The following is a 14,396-nucleotide window of genomic DNA, read 5'->3' as shown; positions in this document are numbered from 1 at the left end:
TGCTTGGACTGTCCCAAAACCAAGGGACGCACCTTTTCCACCATGGGACACACCTTTTGGTGACGAGTCGCGACTCCTCACTCACAGGACACACCCCATCGTGGACAAAAGGACATACCTATTCATGCAGGGTCACACCCCTTTTAACAATAGGGACATACCCCTTCATGAAAAGGTGCACCTATTCCAAGGGTCACACCCCTTCGAATAGGCACACCTTTTAGGCCCCAAGTACCTACAAAAGGGTACCTAGAGGGGTAAAAAGGGAAGAAAATAAACCCATCCCCTACCCCTAGGATTACCCTAGCTACCTAGGGTTAACTAAACCCCCACATTAATTTTGGGGCAACTAACCACCTTAGGCAGCCTCAACGAAAAGTCGCAGTCTCTTCCCTAACGAAAAACTGCACGTACGGATTTTCGTACCACCTGCGCCAGCCGTACAACCAGCCATCACCCTCGCCGTACAGTTCTGCGCAGCCTTGTCGTACTGCCCTGCGCAAGCCCTGCAGCCAGCCCTTGTCCTTGCCGTACAATCCTGCGTAAGCCCTGCAGCCAGCCGTTGCCCTTGCCGTACAGCCCTGCGCAAGTCTTTTGCCGTCGTACAGCCAGCCTGCGCTGTTCTGCCGCAGTTCCTGCGCCATACTGCATGACCCGTCTTGCACAAATCCTTGGCCTCGCCAGCCCCCTCTCCTACGCAGTCCTTGACTCGCCAGGTTCTTTCGCTCCTGCCTTTCTTGCGCAGTCCAGCCCTGGGAAATGCTAGAGCCTCGTCATTGACAACCTGCCCCCCCTTGTTTCGCCATCTTTGTCCTACCAAATCAGCACCAGTTACAGCCTCCTCGCGCGATGAAGACCGCCTGTTAACAGCCCAGACCAGATAAGCCTCGATCTCTCCTCGCAAACCACTGCAACATGGATTTTCGGACAGCGATTTGCAGCCTTCTTCTACGCAACAATTTGGCAGATTAAATTATTGCCAGGTGGAGTCTTTCCAATCTGCTTTTAAGGATTCTCTTAACAAATTACAGCAGTATTTTCAGAATTTACAGTGATATTTTCTACATCAGTTCATTATCTCCACCAGGGTCTTCTTTTGAGTGGGAGGGGATGTCACGATCTGTGACATATTCCTTTCTTTATTTCTAGACTTATGGATGGTTTGATGAATGGACACTTGTGGAAGGGTATGCCCTTTCGACGGGACACTTCCTAAGAGGCACAACCCTTCACAAGAGACATCCTATTGAAGAGACATTCCTATTGTAATGTATCCTCTCATCAAGGGTCACACCCTTCACAAGGGGTACACACCTCTTCATGCACATACCCTTTGGAGTACACACCTTTTTATGTGTGACTCTTCACTCTCTATATAAGAGAGGCCCAATTGTATGGATAACATATCATCTACCCTACAGAGATTCAAGCAATACAATTATTCCTTGCTATCTCAGTCTCCTTTCTGTTCCTTAGCACATTTCTAAATATAGTAAATCTAGGATTTCTTACACAACTAGCCCCATGCTATTGTTCTTCTAAGTCCTCTAGCCCCATGTTAGCCTACTTCCCTTAATCTCAAGGGCCCCTAACCTTATTGGATTATATCCACCAATCTGAGGATTAGCATCGAGGTACATAGCATTCTTTCTCTCATAGAAGCATGTACTCTTAAACAAAATTAGGAAAGTTTTTCTCCTAATTAATAATTGACTCCCCAAGTTGAGTCTTCCTCATACCTATTCTCATTCGAATTGACTTAAAACTCTGGAATTAACTTATTCTTAGTTTTACTTTTCCAAAAATCAATAATGTTTTTAGGTTCATGTGGAACTAGGTCAAGTCCTCAACATCCACAAGGAAAGTTAGAGTGGATTGCTTGTGTCACTCTTGTAAGAATAAGTCACATTAAGTATGTATTTTCCATGCAATTGAGAATCAGTAAGAGTGAAGCTTTAGACTCTCAGTACTTGGGCATGCGAGTCTATTGAAAATAGAAGAGGGAGAAGATGAGCTATCTCATCTAGGTTGTCCTCAATCTTGTTCCAATATGATATCCTCATATCTCAAGGAGAGGGAGATTTGTGTTAAATAAATTTGTACTAACATCTACAAGATAAAATGTTTACCAGATTGGCCATCATAAACCACAAAAAATGGAGCATCGCATGTGAAGAGAGTGGGAGAGAAGGACGGAGTCTCACTTGCATCTTTCTCACATACATAATGGAGGAATATACACAAAGGTGGAGGTTGAAAATAGTTTTCCTCTTCTTAGTTGTGAAAGCTAAAAGAACTCGAAGTACAAAGGAATAGGTGAACCTTATATGTGGGTCTCAAACCAAACTCAGTTAACTAAGGTGGCATACTAACTGAGCCACTAACTCATAAAGATAGTTCTCATTCAGCTATTATTCATGGGCGGTGTACTAACCGCATTTGTAGCTAACAAGTCGGTGACATAAATGCACAACGGTCACTCTGGCATATCACGAGTGGAGCTCGATATCTCAACACTTCCCCTCGAGCTCAATCTCAATTTTTGCACACCAAGCAAGTCTCTGAACTTATGCAGCTTCTCTGCACCCAATGTCTTCGTGAATATGTCAGCTACCTGATCCTCTGTGCTGACATAAACTAGATCAATAAAACCTACTAGAACTTTCTCCTGTACATAGTGATAATGCATCTAAATGTGCTTTGTTCTAGCATGATAGACTAGGTTATTTGCCAAGTGTATACTGCTTATGTTGTCACAATAAATGATAACTGGCCCAACTGTAGACTGATGCATATCATAAAGTAGCTTATGCAACCAATGGCTGCACCCGTGTACTCAGCCTCTGTGCTCGACAAGGCAACTGTAGGCTGTTTCTTGCTACTCCAAGTGACTGCAGCACTCCCAAAAGAGAACACATATCCACTTGTAGATCGTTTATCAGAAATACTACCAGCCCAATCAACATCAGTGTATCCATGCAATTGTATCTGTATCCCAGTCTCATAAAATAGTCCATACTGCAATGTGGATTTCACATATCTTAGTATGCGTCTAGCCGCATCCAAATGCGGTTTCCTTGGAGCTTGCATAAATTGACTTACCAACCCAACAGCATAGCTCAAATCTGGCCTGGCAATAGTTATATAAATCAAACTTCCTACTATGTGTCTGTACATAGTAGGGTCTTCCAGAAGCTCACTTGCATCTGCGCTCAACGTCACATTCTTCTCCAAAGGAATTGAAATAGGCTTACAGCCTGTCATCCCATATTTCGACAGCATGTCCAATCCATACTACCTCTGCAAGAGCCATATCCCACTTGTGGATCTAATCACCTCAATGCTCAAGAAGTAACGCAACTCTCCCAAATCCTTTATCTCAAACTTCTGCTTCAACAACATTTTCACATGAAGGATATCTTCATCACTATCATCTGTGATGATCAAATCAACATAAATGACAAGCAGCATAATGCCTTTCTCTGTTTTTCTCACATAAAGTGAGAAATCTGCCTTGGAAATTTGAAAGCCAATAGTGACAAGATACTGTCCTATCTTGTCAGACCATGCTCTGGTTGCTTGCTTCAAGCCATATAAGGCTTCCTTCAACCCACAAATAAAACAGCATGAACATAACTTGGTGGCTGCTCCATATAGACCTCTTTTTGCAAATCACCATGCAAGAAAGCATTCTTTACATCCATCTGATGTATAGACCATCTCTTTGATGTAGCCATAGCAATGACTGCTCTTACGGTTGCCATCCTTGCAACCGGACTGAATGTTTCTTTATAATCAATGCCATATGTCTGTGCATACCTCTTGACAACTAATCTTGCCTTGTATTTGTTCATAGAATCATCTGCATTGTGCTTCACCTTATAAACCCACTTGCAGCCAATTGCATTCTTGTCTTTAGGCAAAGGCACCAATTCGCATATAGCATTTGCTTCAAGGGATCCATTTCTTCATCTATGGCTTTCTCCCATTTTTCTTTTTCCATGGCTTGCTCAAAGGAAGTGGGCTCTGGTTTACGTATCACTTTGACCATATAGGCATAGTGAATGGTTGTAAATCTATCATATTTCAGCCTATCCATAGGATACCTAGCTCTGGTATACCTGCACAAAATAGGCTCACTATCATGTGCTCTCAAAACATCCCTTGTCTTCCTTACTCCAGGTGTAACAACAGAAGGGATACCCAACTCATCATCAAGGCTCTATTCTGAGCCACTGGATTTACCATCCACATAAGAGTGACCTGCATTCACATCAACCATGGGCTTATCTACTTTCTCTTTTCCTTTTCGTGATACTTGCATATCACTATTTGCATTGCTTTAAGGAGATTCTCCTGATCTCAATCTGCCTGTCCATAGCGAAGTATGTGAAGCACTGCCAGAGGACACTATAGGTCCACTAACATTTTGTGATTGCTGTTGTGAGTTCTATGCAGCATTACCATTTTGTGCATCTACATCATCAATCACATTTACTTGTTTATACTAGCTGCTCATCTCATCGAAAACATCTCTGCTCATTATAAACTTATGAGCAGAAGGGTTATAGCATCTATACCCTTTCTGTTGCAGAGAATAACCAATAAAGATGTACTTCTCGGCTTTTGGATCCAACTTAGATCTCAACTCATCTGGCACATGAACATAGACAATGCAACAAAAAACTTTTAAATGAGAAATATCTGGTTTCCTACCAGTATACCTCTCCTCTCGCGTCATGCCATGTATTGCTGCAGTGAGAGTCTTGTTTATTAAGTAGATTGGTGTAGCAACTGCTTCAACCTAATAATAATCTGGTAGGTCTTTTTGGTTGAGCATGGCACGAGATACCTCTCCAATATGCATGTTTTTCCTTTCTACAAGTCTATTTTGCTGTGGGGTATGATTGCATGAATATTGCTGCTTTATGCCATGCTTTTGTAGGAAACTTGCAAACTCATTTGAGAGGTACTCTCCCCTTCCATCTGACCTTAGGTATTTTATTTGCAGGCCTGTTTCTTTTTCAACCATAGCTTTAAAAGCTTTGAAATGCCCAAACACTTTACTTTTCTTTTTCATGAAATACACCCAAACTTTTCTATTGTAGTCATAAATAAGAGTGACAAAATAATGATAGTCTCCAATAGATGCAGTCTTAGTAGTCCACACATCAGAGTGGATTAATTCCAATGGCCTCTTACTCTCTTGAACATGTCTAGGAAATGGTTTCCTTGTCTGTTTTTCAAATTGACAGGCTTCACATACCTTATGCATTTTTGTAACCTTGAACTTAGGCAATCCTGCAATAATATTTTGGACCTGCATTAATTTAAGTCGGTGTAAATTAACATGACCAATGCGTTTATGTCAGATATCAATATTTGCAACTACACCGGTCTCATGTGCAAACATTGCTGCACTTAATTCAGGCATGTGTGCATTCAACGTAAATATCTTGCCCTTCTTCTTCCCTTTTGCTATCAAGCGACCTTTATTTTTCATATCCTCAACAAAGCATCCATGAGGATTAAATCAGACCTACAAGCCCTGCTCAACCATTCGACCAACAAAACCTAGGTTTTTGGTGATATTCGGGACATGAAATACATCAGATAGGTATTTCTTTTTTTCATCTTGCATAGACAAAAGAATTTTATGAATCTGCACAATTGGATGTGCAGTATCATCACCAGTCTCCACAAATCCTGGTCTTTTCATTCACAAATCCTGGTCTTTTCATTTTTTCCTTGCATCCTGCATCCATTCTGCATGACTCGTCATGTGGTTTGACGCACTTGAGTCAACATATCACACATCATTGCTTTCTTCAGCACTTGTCACACAATTGGTCATGTGCTGCACTATAAACAGATGCTCATTTCTGTCATTACTCTGTGTACTTAAGGATGCATAATTGCCTTGCTGCAATTTTTCAGTCATGATGTCATTCTGCTTTTTATAGTAGTCTCTAACCATATGACCCATTTTACCACAGTAGTAGCACTCAACATTGTTGTTTGCATTTTGGCCTCTCTGCCATCCACCACGACCTCTTTGGCTCCTCTTGCCTCTAAAGTTACCATGTCCTGCTCCATAGGATTGGTTTTCTTGAACTTGCTGCATATTCTGATTTCTGTCACGGTCTCCAAATCGGCCTGCTCTACCTCTGCCTCTGCCTCTACCTTTGCTAGCATTTGAGTAGAAGACAGCTTCTTTTGAAGCTCCTCTTGAAGAAGATACACTACCATTTCTCTGCTCTTCAAAAATTAGAAGAGCAATTAACTCCTTAAAATCAAGAAAATTCTCATGGATGGCAATGGATGTTTGGAATTGTGCATAATCCTTTCCTAAACCATTCAAGGTCACAGAGACTAAATCATCATCTTCCACTAGCGACCCAATAGAAGCAAGTGCAGCTGCAATCTTCTCAACCTTCATGTGGTAGTCATTGATGCTCATATTTTCTCTGCACATTATGCAGCTCTTGCTTGAGCTGCATTTTCTTGGCTTGAGTATTTGTGCTATACATTTTTGTCAAAGTATCCCACGCCTCCTTCAGCGTGCTTGCATCACAATCATAGAATCTGAAATATTGATAGACAGCCAGTACATAACTTTTCTGGCTCTCTCAAGTCAGCCTTTAAATGTCTGTAACTCTTGTTGATTGGGAACATTAGGAATAACTAGTTCTTATTCAGCTCCAGTAATGAACTCTCAATAGCCTTTTTCCTTAAAGAAATTCGTCATTCTAAACTTCCATGCTTGGAAGTTATTCTTGTCAAGCTTTTCAGTGACAATCTGTGAAAGAGCATCAGACGCCATTACAAAACACTGCAAAACATTCTGTCACTGTAAAAAAACACAACTTCTGCTTCATAAGGATAAATCTGCAAAATTGACGAGTGCTAATTGATCACACAGTCACTTCCTAGTGACGATTATGCATCAACAGGCAATAAGAATGATTCTGTCACTTTCAATATCTCTGTGCACAGGCATACGATGTAATTTCTACGATAACGTTTTACTGACCTACAGAATAGTGGTTGCACAGAAAAAACATGACACTTTTCTGAGTGCTTGCGAAAAACTTCTTCTACCAAAATGGGCTCCAAAATGTTCTTGAATAAAAAAAATAATTTCACTGAGGACTTTGCTCCTCCTCGTAGCATATACTGTCCTCTTGCCACACCTCGAAGGGCATCCTAATCTGAGATAGTGCACTCTTACACTTTTCGGTTGTGCTACATGCAGAGATTTGCTCCCAAACTCGAAAAGAAAAAAGGAAAGCAACACTGATACTCTTATTAGGACACTGCGAACTTGGTTTACTTTCTTAAGCTCCTTAGCAGCACGAACCGAGCCCTGATATCATGTGAAGAGAGTGGGAGAGAAGGAAGGAGTCTCACTTGCAGCTTTCTCACATACACAATGGGGGAATATACACAAAGGTGGAGGTTGAAAATAGTTTTCCTCTTCTTAGTTGTGAAAGCCAAAAGAACTCTAAGTACAAAAGAATAGGTGAACCCTATATGTGGGTCTCAAACCAAACTCAACTAACTAAGGTGGCATATTAACTGAGCCACTAACTAGAGTACATAAAGATAGCTGTCATCTAACTATTACTCATGGGCGGTGTACCAATCGCATCTATAGATAACAAGTCGGTGACATAAATGCACAATGGTCATCCTAGCATAACACGAGTGGAGCTTGATATCTCAACATCACACTCATAACACATGTTTGGTCATCTATAAGTTTAAGTTCATAAGGATTGATGCAAGTTAAGATGCTTTAGATACTTCACACAACATCATAATTGCCTCTTTTCTCAAACAATTCTTATCTCTCATGGTTTAGTTTATCTAGTTACTCCTCATTTCTCACACTAGTTTCAGGTGGGTCTTTCACATGTGTTATCATCATCCTCTCAACCAGGTCTCAACCATAGAATGAGTGGATCTCATGATGTTTATTACGTAATGTAACTCTTTATGTTGGGCCATACATATTGGGTATATGCATGTGGGCACAAAACCTATGTCTTGAACAACATTTAGCACAAGTGGTTGGGTTGGGAAAAGACTTACAATTCATATAATTAGTAACTTATGTAACACATAGCATGTCCTACTATAATTGAGACTTGAATAGTGATGTGCAAGAAATTGAAATGTGCATCTCTCTCTCTCTCTCTCTCTCTCAATGGGTCTTCTCGTTCTCCTCTTGGCCTAGGTGGTAAATTGGAAATCCATGTCATAAAAAATGCCCATTAATCAAAACACTAATCGCATACAAATATGGAAAGGCCCATGACAATCTATACTTCACCTATAGTTTCCTGTAACTAATATGAGTTTGTTACTGTCTTTTGCTAGGGGTGATGCTCCTATTGTCTAAATGTATGAGCAAAATACAATGCTAGCTATAGATAGATGAGTCCAAAGAAATTATTGGTTTCTTTTAATTTAGGTTTAGATTGTTGAAATATGCATTTAGAAACTATGGGAAAAACTAACAATTGGTTCAATTAAGTGGAACCCAATCTCAATTCAATGTGCCCCAAGGAAGTATAATATTAAAAAAGCATGATGCATCTGTAAACCAATCAAGTCATTTCTTCTTTACCAAGGAGCAGATACTTATGTTGTTTCTCTCTCTCTCTCTCTCCACAATCTCTACAGATGTTTTACACCTAGCTGCCAAGATGAATGTGAGTCACGTGCCAAGATTAGAGCTAATTAAGTAAAAGATTGTGTAGAGAGAAAGAGGCAATAGCATTATAATGCAAGGCTATAGATGATAAAATCACAGGAAGAGGATTTGTGTGAAGTGCCAATGAAGAGAAGTGGTGAAGAATCTAAAACAAGGTGGTCCAAATTTTTAATCAATGTGCGTCAAATCTTCATGTTGAGACAAGGACATATATATTTCATCGAATTATCTAGCATCCTTCAATGAGGGCATTCCTTAGACGGTTGCTACAAAGATCCTAAGATGCTATGGAAGTCTAATAGCGATGGTAAGCAATACACTTGGTACAATCAAAGTGCTTAGAACCTCATAAGATTTGTTTTTCAAAAGAGCCTGATCCTATTGAATGCCACAAAAAACATATATATACATATATATATATATATGTATGTATGTATGTATGTATGTATGTATGTATGTATATTGCTTTATGAATGTTTTTCATAGGAGATATTTTTATGTAGACAAATCTCGCTTGCAATAAGAAAAATATGGTGTATTACCATTAGCACCATGTGAGTGACAACCTCGTGTACCTAGGTACTTCTTGATGAGGTTAAAGAGCAAGTTTTCTCCTGTTGGACTTCTCGAGGACTTCTCATACATGTGTCACAAAAAAAAAAAAAGGATGTTTGATGTTGAAATAAAATTGGAAGAAAATTATACCTCAAACATCTTGTGCATCTTCGTTACCAACCTCAGGTACTCACAGTTATATGATATGAGTTTTTTTTTTGGCTATATGTACTAATTGGTAGATCACTCAAGTCACTTTAGTATACATCTAGTTACTATTTGATAGTAATATTTGATAGTAATATTATAATGGTAGATTACTCAAGTTGTAGTTTGCAACGTATCATACTCCTTGTAACATTTGTTAGTAAATCCTTATATTGAAAATTGTTAAATACTAGTACTATAATGGTAGCTACTATTTGATACTAATATTATAATGGTAGATCAGTCAAGTTGAAGTCTATAACGTATCATACTCCTTGTAATATTTGGCAGTAAATCCTTATATTGAAAATCATTATATACTAATGCTATAATGGTAGTATTGCAAAATTAATATTGTAACGTGGCTTTATGATGCTTGGAAAGCTACTTGTGTAGTAGAATGGGTCGTATTATACTGCTTTTGTAGATAGTAATTGTAACTTCTTTGGTGGAAAACAGTAATGATTTTTTAAATGGAAAAATTTAAGAACTATGCATTTAGCATTGGGAGAAATTTAAATTACTAGTGTATTTAACTATCTATCTTTGATGTTATATTTAATTATAAATCTTTTATGGTGCAAGCAGAGCTCTATCTTTTTTTCAAGGAAATGCACACATATTCAATATTAACAACAAGCATTTTGGAAACTTGAAGCCTTATTTCATTCACAAGCTCCAAGGTCACAATACATGTTGTTGTATTACACATGTTCATATTTACTTTTAAGGAATGCCTTGACTCATAAAAGGAGTTCTACTTTTGGATTACATGGGTATGCGCATCAATGCGCTTGTGATATTTGTATGCTAGATGGCCATTCAAATGGATGAAAGTCTATAGAGAAGCCATACAAGGACATAACAATTGTTTGGGAGAGTATATTGCATTCCAAACTAGTAAGATCTTGCTTTCATGCTCTAAAGTGTGTCACGCTATAGACCTTGGAAGTTGTTAGGATGGCCAATCGAGATACCATTAAACAAACACCCATTTATTGTGAAATTTTTTTGAACACATAAACACAAGAGTTGCTATTTATGGGAATAAGAAAAAAAACAGTTCTAACATTACTAAGGAACTTATTGATTGGCTGATGCTCACCTTGTGGATTTTATCAAGCATAATTTTGTGTACAAATGGTCAAGAAAGCAACATAAAGAATTTTTGACAAGGTTCTGTGAAGATGTGGTGGTATCTAGCATAGATTTAGCTAAAAGCTATGGAGTAGAATGAGGTATAGTCAATCCTCTAGTATTCCAACCAAGTGATGACCTTGGCAACTTGTATTGCAGAGCCCATCACTTGTACAAATCTATTGATAAGAAACATGACACCTTTTTAAATTTAGGAGGAGAGCCAAGTAATCCATTTTAGATTTATTATTGGTTGTAAAATTTCTAGCTCCTATAATAAGTCTACTTCCCTACCATCTTGAGGCATCTATAATAAGTCTACTTCTCTACCATCTTGAGGCATTCCCTTGCTGAAGTCTAAAAAAGCCACACATAACAATGCTTTAATGATAAAATGAAAGGTTACATCCATAAACCTCCCTATTTGCAAACATCTAGAAATTTCATAAAAAGGATAAAATGAATGTTAAAACTTGATGATTGACTTGATCGATTGACAAAAGGCTACAAAAATGCAACACATTTTCATTGCGATTCCAATAAGAGTCGTTCCCCCAACTATATTATATTGACACTAAACTGCAATCACCAACCTTATCAACCTACACGCATTCTAATATTGTTACAAATCTTTACCCTAACCCTAACGTGGTTTGTATATATTCATTATATACATGCCAATTCTAGTTGCAAAACTTGAGCAAAGTTAGAATGTTGTAAATATCATTGGGCACAAAAAGATAAAGGCATGTTTTCATAATCTAGTAAAGGAGGTTTACAACATTTGTGAAGCTGTGCCATAATTATGACTATAAGCATTTGCAAGATTTGGGTTTACAAGAGTAGCCAAATGTCCCTTCCTCTTTATCTTGAGACACCTTCATACTTTTAACTTGTTTTTCACTTCTTGTTGCTTCAGGGTCAAACACAAGGTCATCCATTCCTTGAGTCACTACTGCTACACTGGTAGTGGATATCTTTTTCCCAACACATTCTTTGCCATTTTTCCTTGGTGGTCTACACCAATATTTAGTGATGTATTTTCCTCTTCTTTCTCCATTAAATTTGTTTTTGTGTCTCATTGTTCCCACCATTTGGTGATCCAAGCCCATTGTCTTGAATTTCCACTAATGTAATTGCATGGAATGCATTATGGGTCTTCTCCCCTTTCTATATTGAAGTATGTTCACTAGTCTTGCTATCATTCCCCACATCAATTGGAAATAATGCAAACTTTGTGAATAATGACAATAATTTCATACTAGCTACATGTGGGTCTCTATGTCCTCTTGGAGATTTTGTCATGTGGATGAACACCACCAACTCCAAGCGCTATGTCTTTAGTTTCCATTATCATCAAGCACATGGACTAAGTCATGGGCTTCCCCTAACCTTTTTTTGTATGAGGTGAAAGCATGCTACGGTGTCTAAAAAAGTACTCTTTTTGGCAATGGTTCTAGCATAGATATAGCACTAAATTTGTGTACTAAAAGTTGCTGACAGTTGGATTAGATTTCCACATATTGAGGAGTCCACGATCTGCAATCTTCAATCTTCAATCCACTCTCAATTGAGGATGATTTCCCTGCACATCGAGGAATCCACGATCTACAATCTACTCTCAATTGACTCTCTTCTCTCTTGTGGAATCACTCGCACATGTTTGAAACCATTGACAATTGACTCTCTTTTCTCTCATGGAGTCCTGTGTCTCTGTCCCTGCAACTATCTCTGCTCATCTTCACTAGAGGTCCATTACTCTCTCTCTCCCCAGCTCTTTCCATTCTCTGTGCAAACTGGCTCTCCCCTTCTCTCTCATTGAAGCCCTCACACTTTGGACCGTATGTTCTCTCTGGTGCAAAAACCAGTTATGTTTGAGTGATTCTACAGCTCTCTCTCTCTATCTCTCTCTAGAGCTCTCTCTCTCTCTCTCAGGATGACTTTCTCATACAATAAGACTGAGCATGCATGTTTTGACGTATTGTCTTCTTGTGTCGTAGCTAAAGCCCTTGGATTTCAAGCACGGAATCTAAAGAAACATCGCGTGGACATAAAACAAGCTTCCTTCAGATGGGTAGATGGAGGTTGAAAGCATAGACAGGATTCCTTAAGTTGTGAGGTTGTTCAATGTGTTTTCTAGTTCTGAAAAGACAACACCAGGGTTTCCCCAAACAAGAAGGATGTTTGAAGGCATAGGCTTGGCCCAAAAAAGTATGCAATACATCCCACCCATTTCTTGAGCTCACAGAGGTGCGTCTTCCTTCTTTCAATGAAGTCCAAGTTACACACTATTATTTGGTACTCTTTACAACTATTTAGTACTGTCAGGGATAATATTACTATTGTTTAGATGTTAAAGCTAACATTTAACACTATAACAGACTCTATACGAAGCGAATTTAGCAGTAAATCATAGAATCACAGTACTAAATACTACACCGGGGACTTAATACATTTATAGTATAGACCATATTTTAGAAATCAGTCCTAGGAATAAAGATAGGACAAAATAGTATTGTTTGCTCTTTTAAGTCAATTATTATGACTAAATAGATACTCATTATAACTAAATAGTAAATAGTGACTAAATAGTACTATTTAGTGTTAATTAGTAGTGTGTGATGTTTGAAATTGTCTGTATTAGAGAAGGACTTTGAGCGTAATCATTCTCTCCTTGCACTAACCCTGCTACTAGTTTTATTTAGTAATATCTAGTACTATCCCTTGCACTAACCCTGCTACTAGTACTATATAGTAGTGTTTAGATATTGTTCTCTTCCTTGACTTAACTCTACTATTACTACTATTAGTTCTATTTAGTATTATTTTGTAGTATTTTAGCACTATTTAGTACTATGTAGCACTTAGTAACATTTAGCACTGAGTAATTACTATTTACTGAGTACTATTTATGACTCAATAATTCTTAGCGCTTAGTAATATTAGCAGTTAGTAAGTACTCTTCAATACTATCTAGCACTTAGTAATATTAGCACTTACTATTCAATACTAATAGTACTATATAGCACCTAGTAATAGCACACTTACCATCTAGCACTTGCTATTTAGTACTATTAGTACTACAGATCAAGAATTTACTATTTAGTAATATAAGCACTTGTTATCCAATACTTACTAATATTAACACTTCCTATTTAGTACTATCTACTAGCACTTACTGTTTAGTACTATCCAGCACTAGTAATATTAGCACTTACTAATATTACCACTTAATATTTAGCACTAATAGTACTATCTAGCACCTAGTAATATTAGCACTTACTAATATTAGCACTTAGTACTATATAACACTCAGTAATATTAGCACTTACTAATATTAGCACTTACTAATAGTACTAATATTAGCACTTACTAATAGTACTAAACTAGCAGTTAGTAATATTCGCACTTAGTACTATCCATCATTTAGTAAAATATTTAGCATTTAGTACTATGTAAACATATTTAGTACTATCTAGCATTTACTATTTAGTACTATCTAGAATTTACAATAATACTTAGCATCTAGTACTATTTAGCATGTAGTACTATCTAGCACTTACTGATATTTGGTACTACTAGTAGCAGTTAAGACTTAGCAATTGAGTGATCATAGAACTTAGAAAAATAGTGATGGCACTCTAAGTTTTAAATAACTTATAGTTTTTTTGTTTGCTATCTAGGTTTAAATAATACTGATTGTTGATGATTAATTTTGTAGGCAGAATCCTTTCTTAAATTCAAGGAGGAGCGTCCTTCCATAGATATTGGTTTTCGT

This window comes from Dipteris shenzhenensis, chromosome 9, assembly GCF_047967505.1.
Source record: "Dipteris shenzhenensis isolate YYH24624 ecotype China chromosome 9, Dip_SZ_1.0, whole genome shotgun sequence".
Taxonomy (NCBI): domain Eukaryota; kingdom Viridiplantae; phylum Streptophyta; class Polypodiopsida; order Gleicheniales; family Dipteridaceae; genus Dipteris; species Dipteris shenzhenensis.
The sequence above is the reverse complement of the archived record's forward strand: the minus strand, read 5'-3'. Positions refer to the sequence as shown.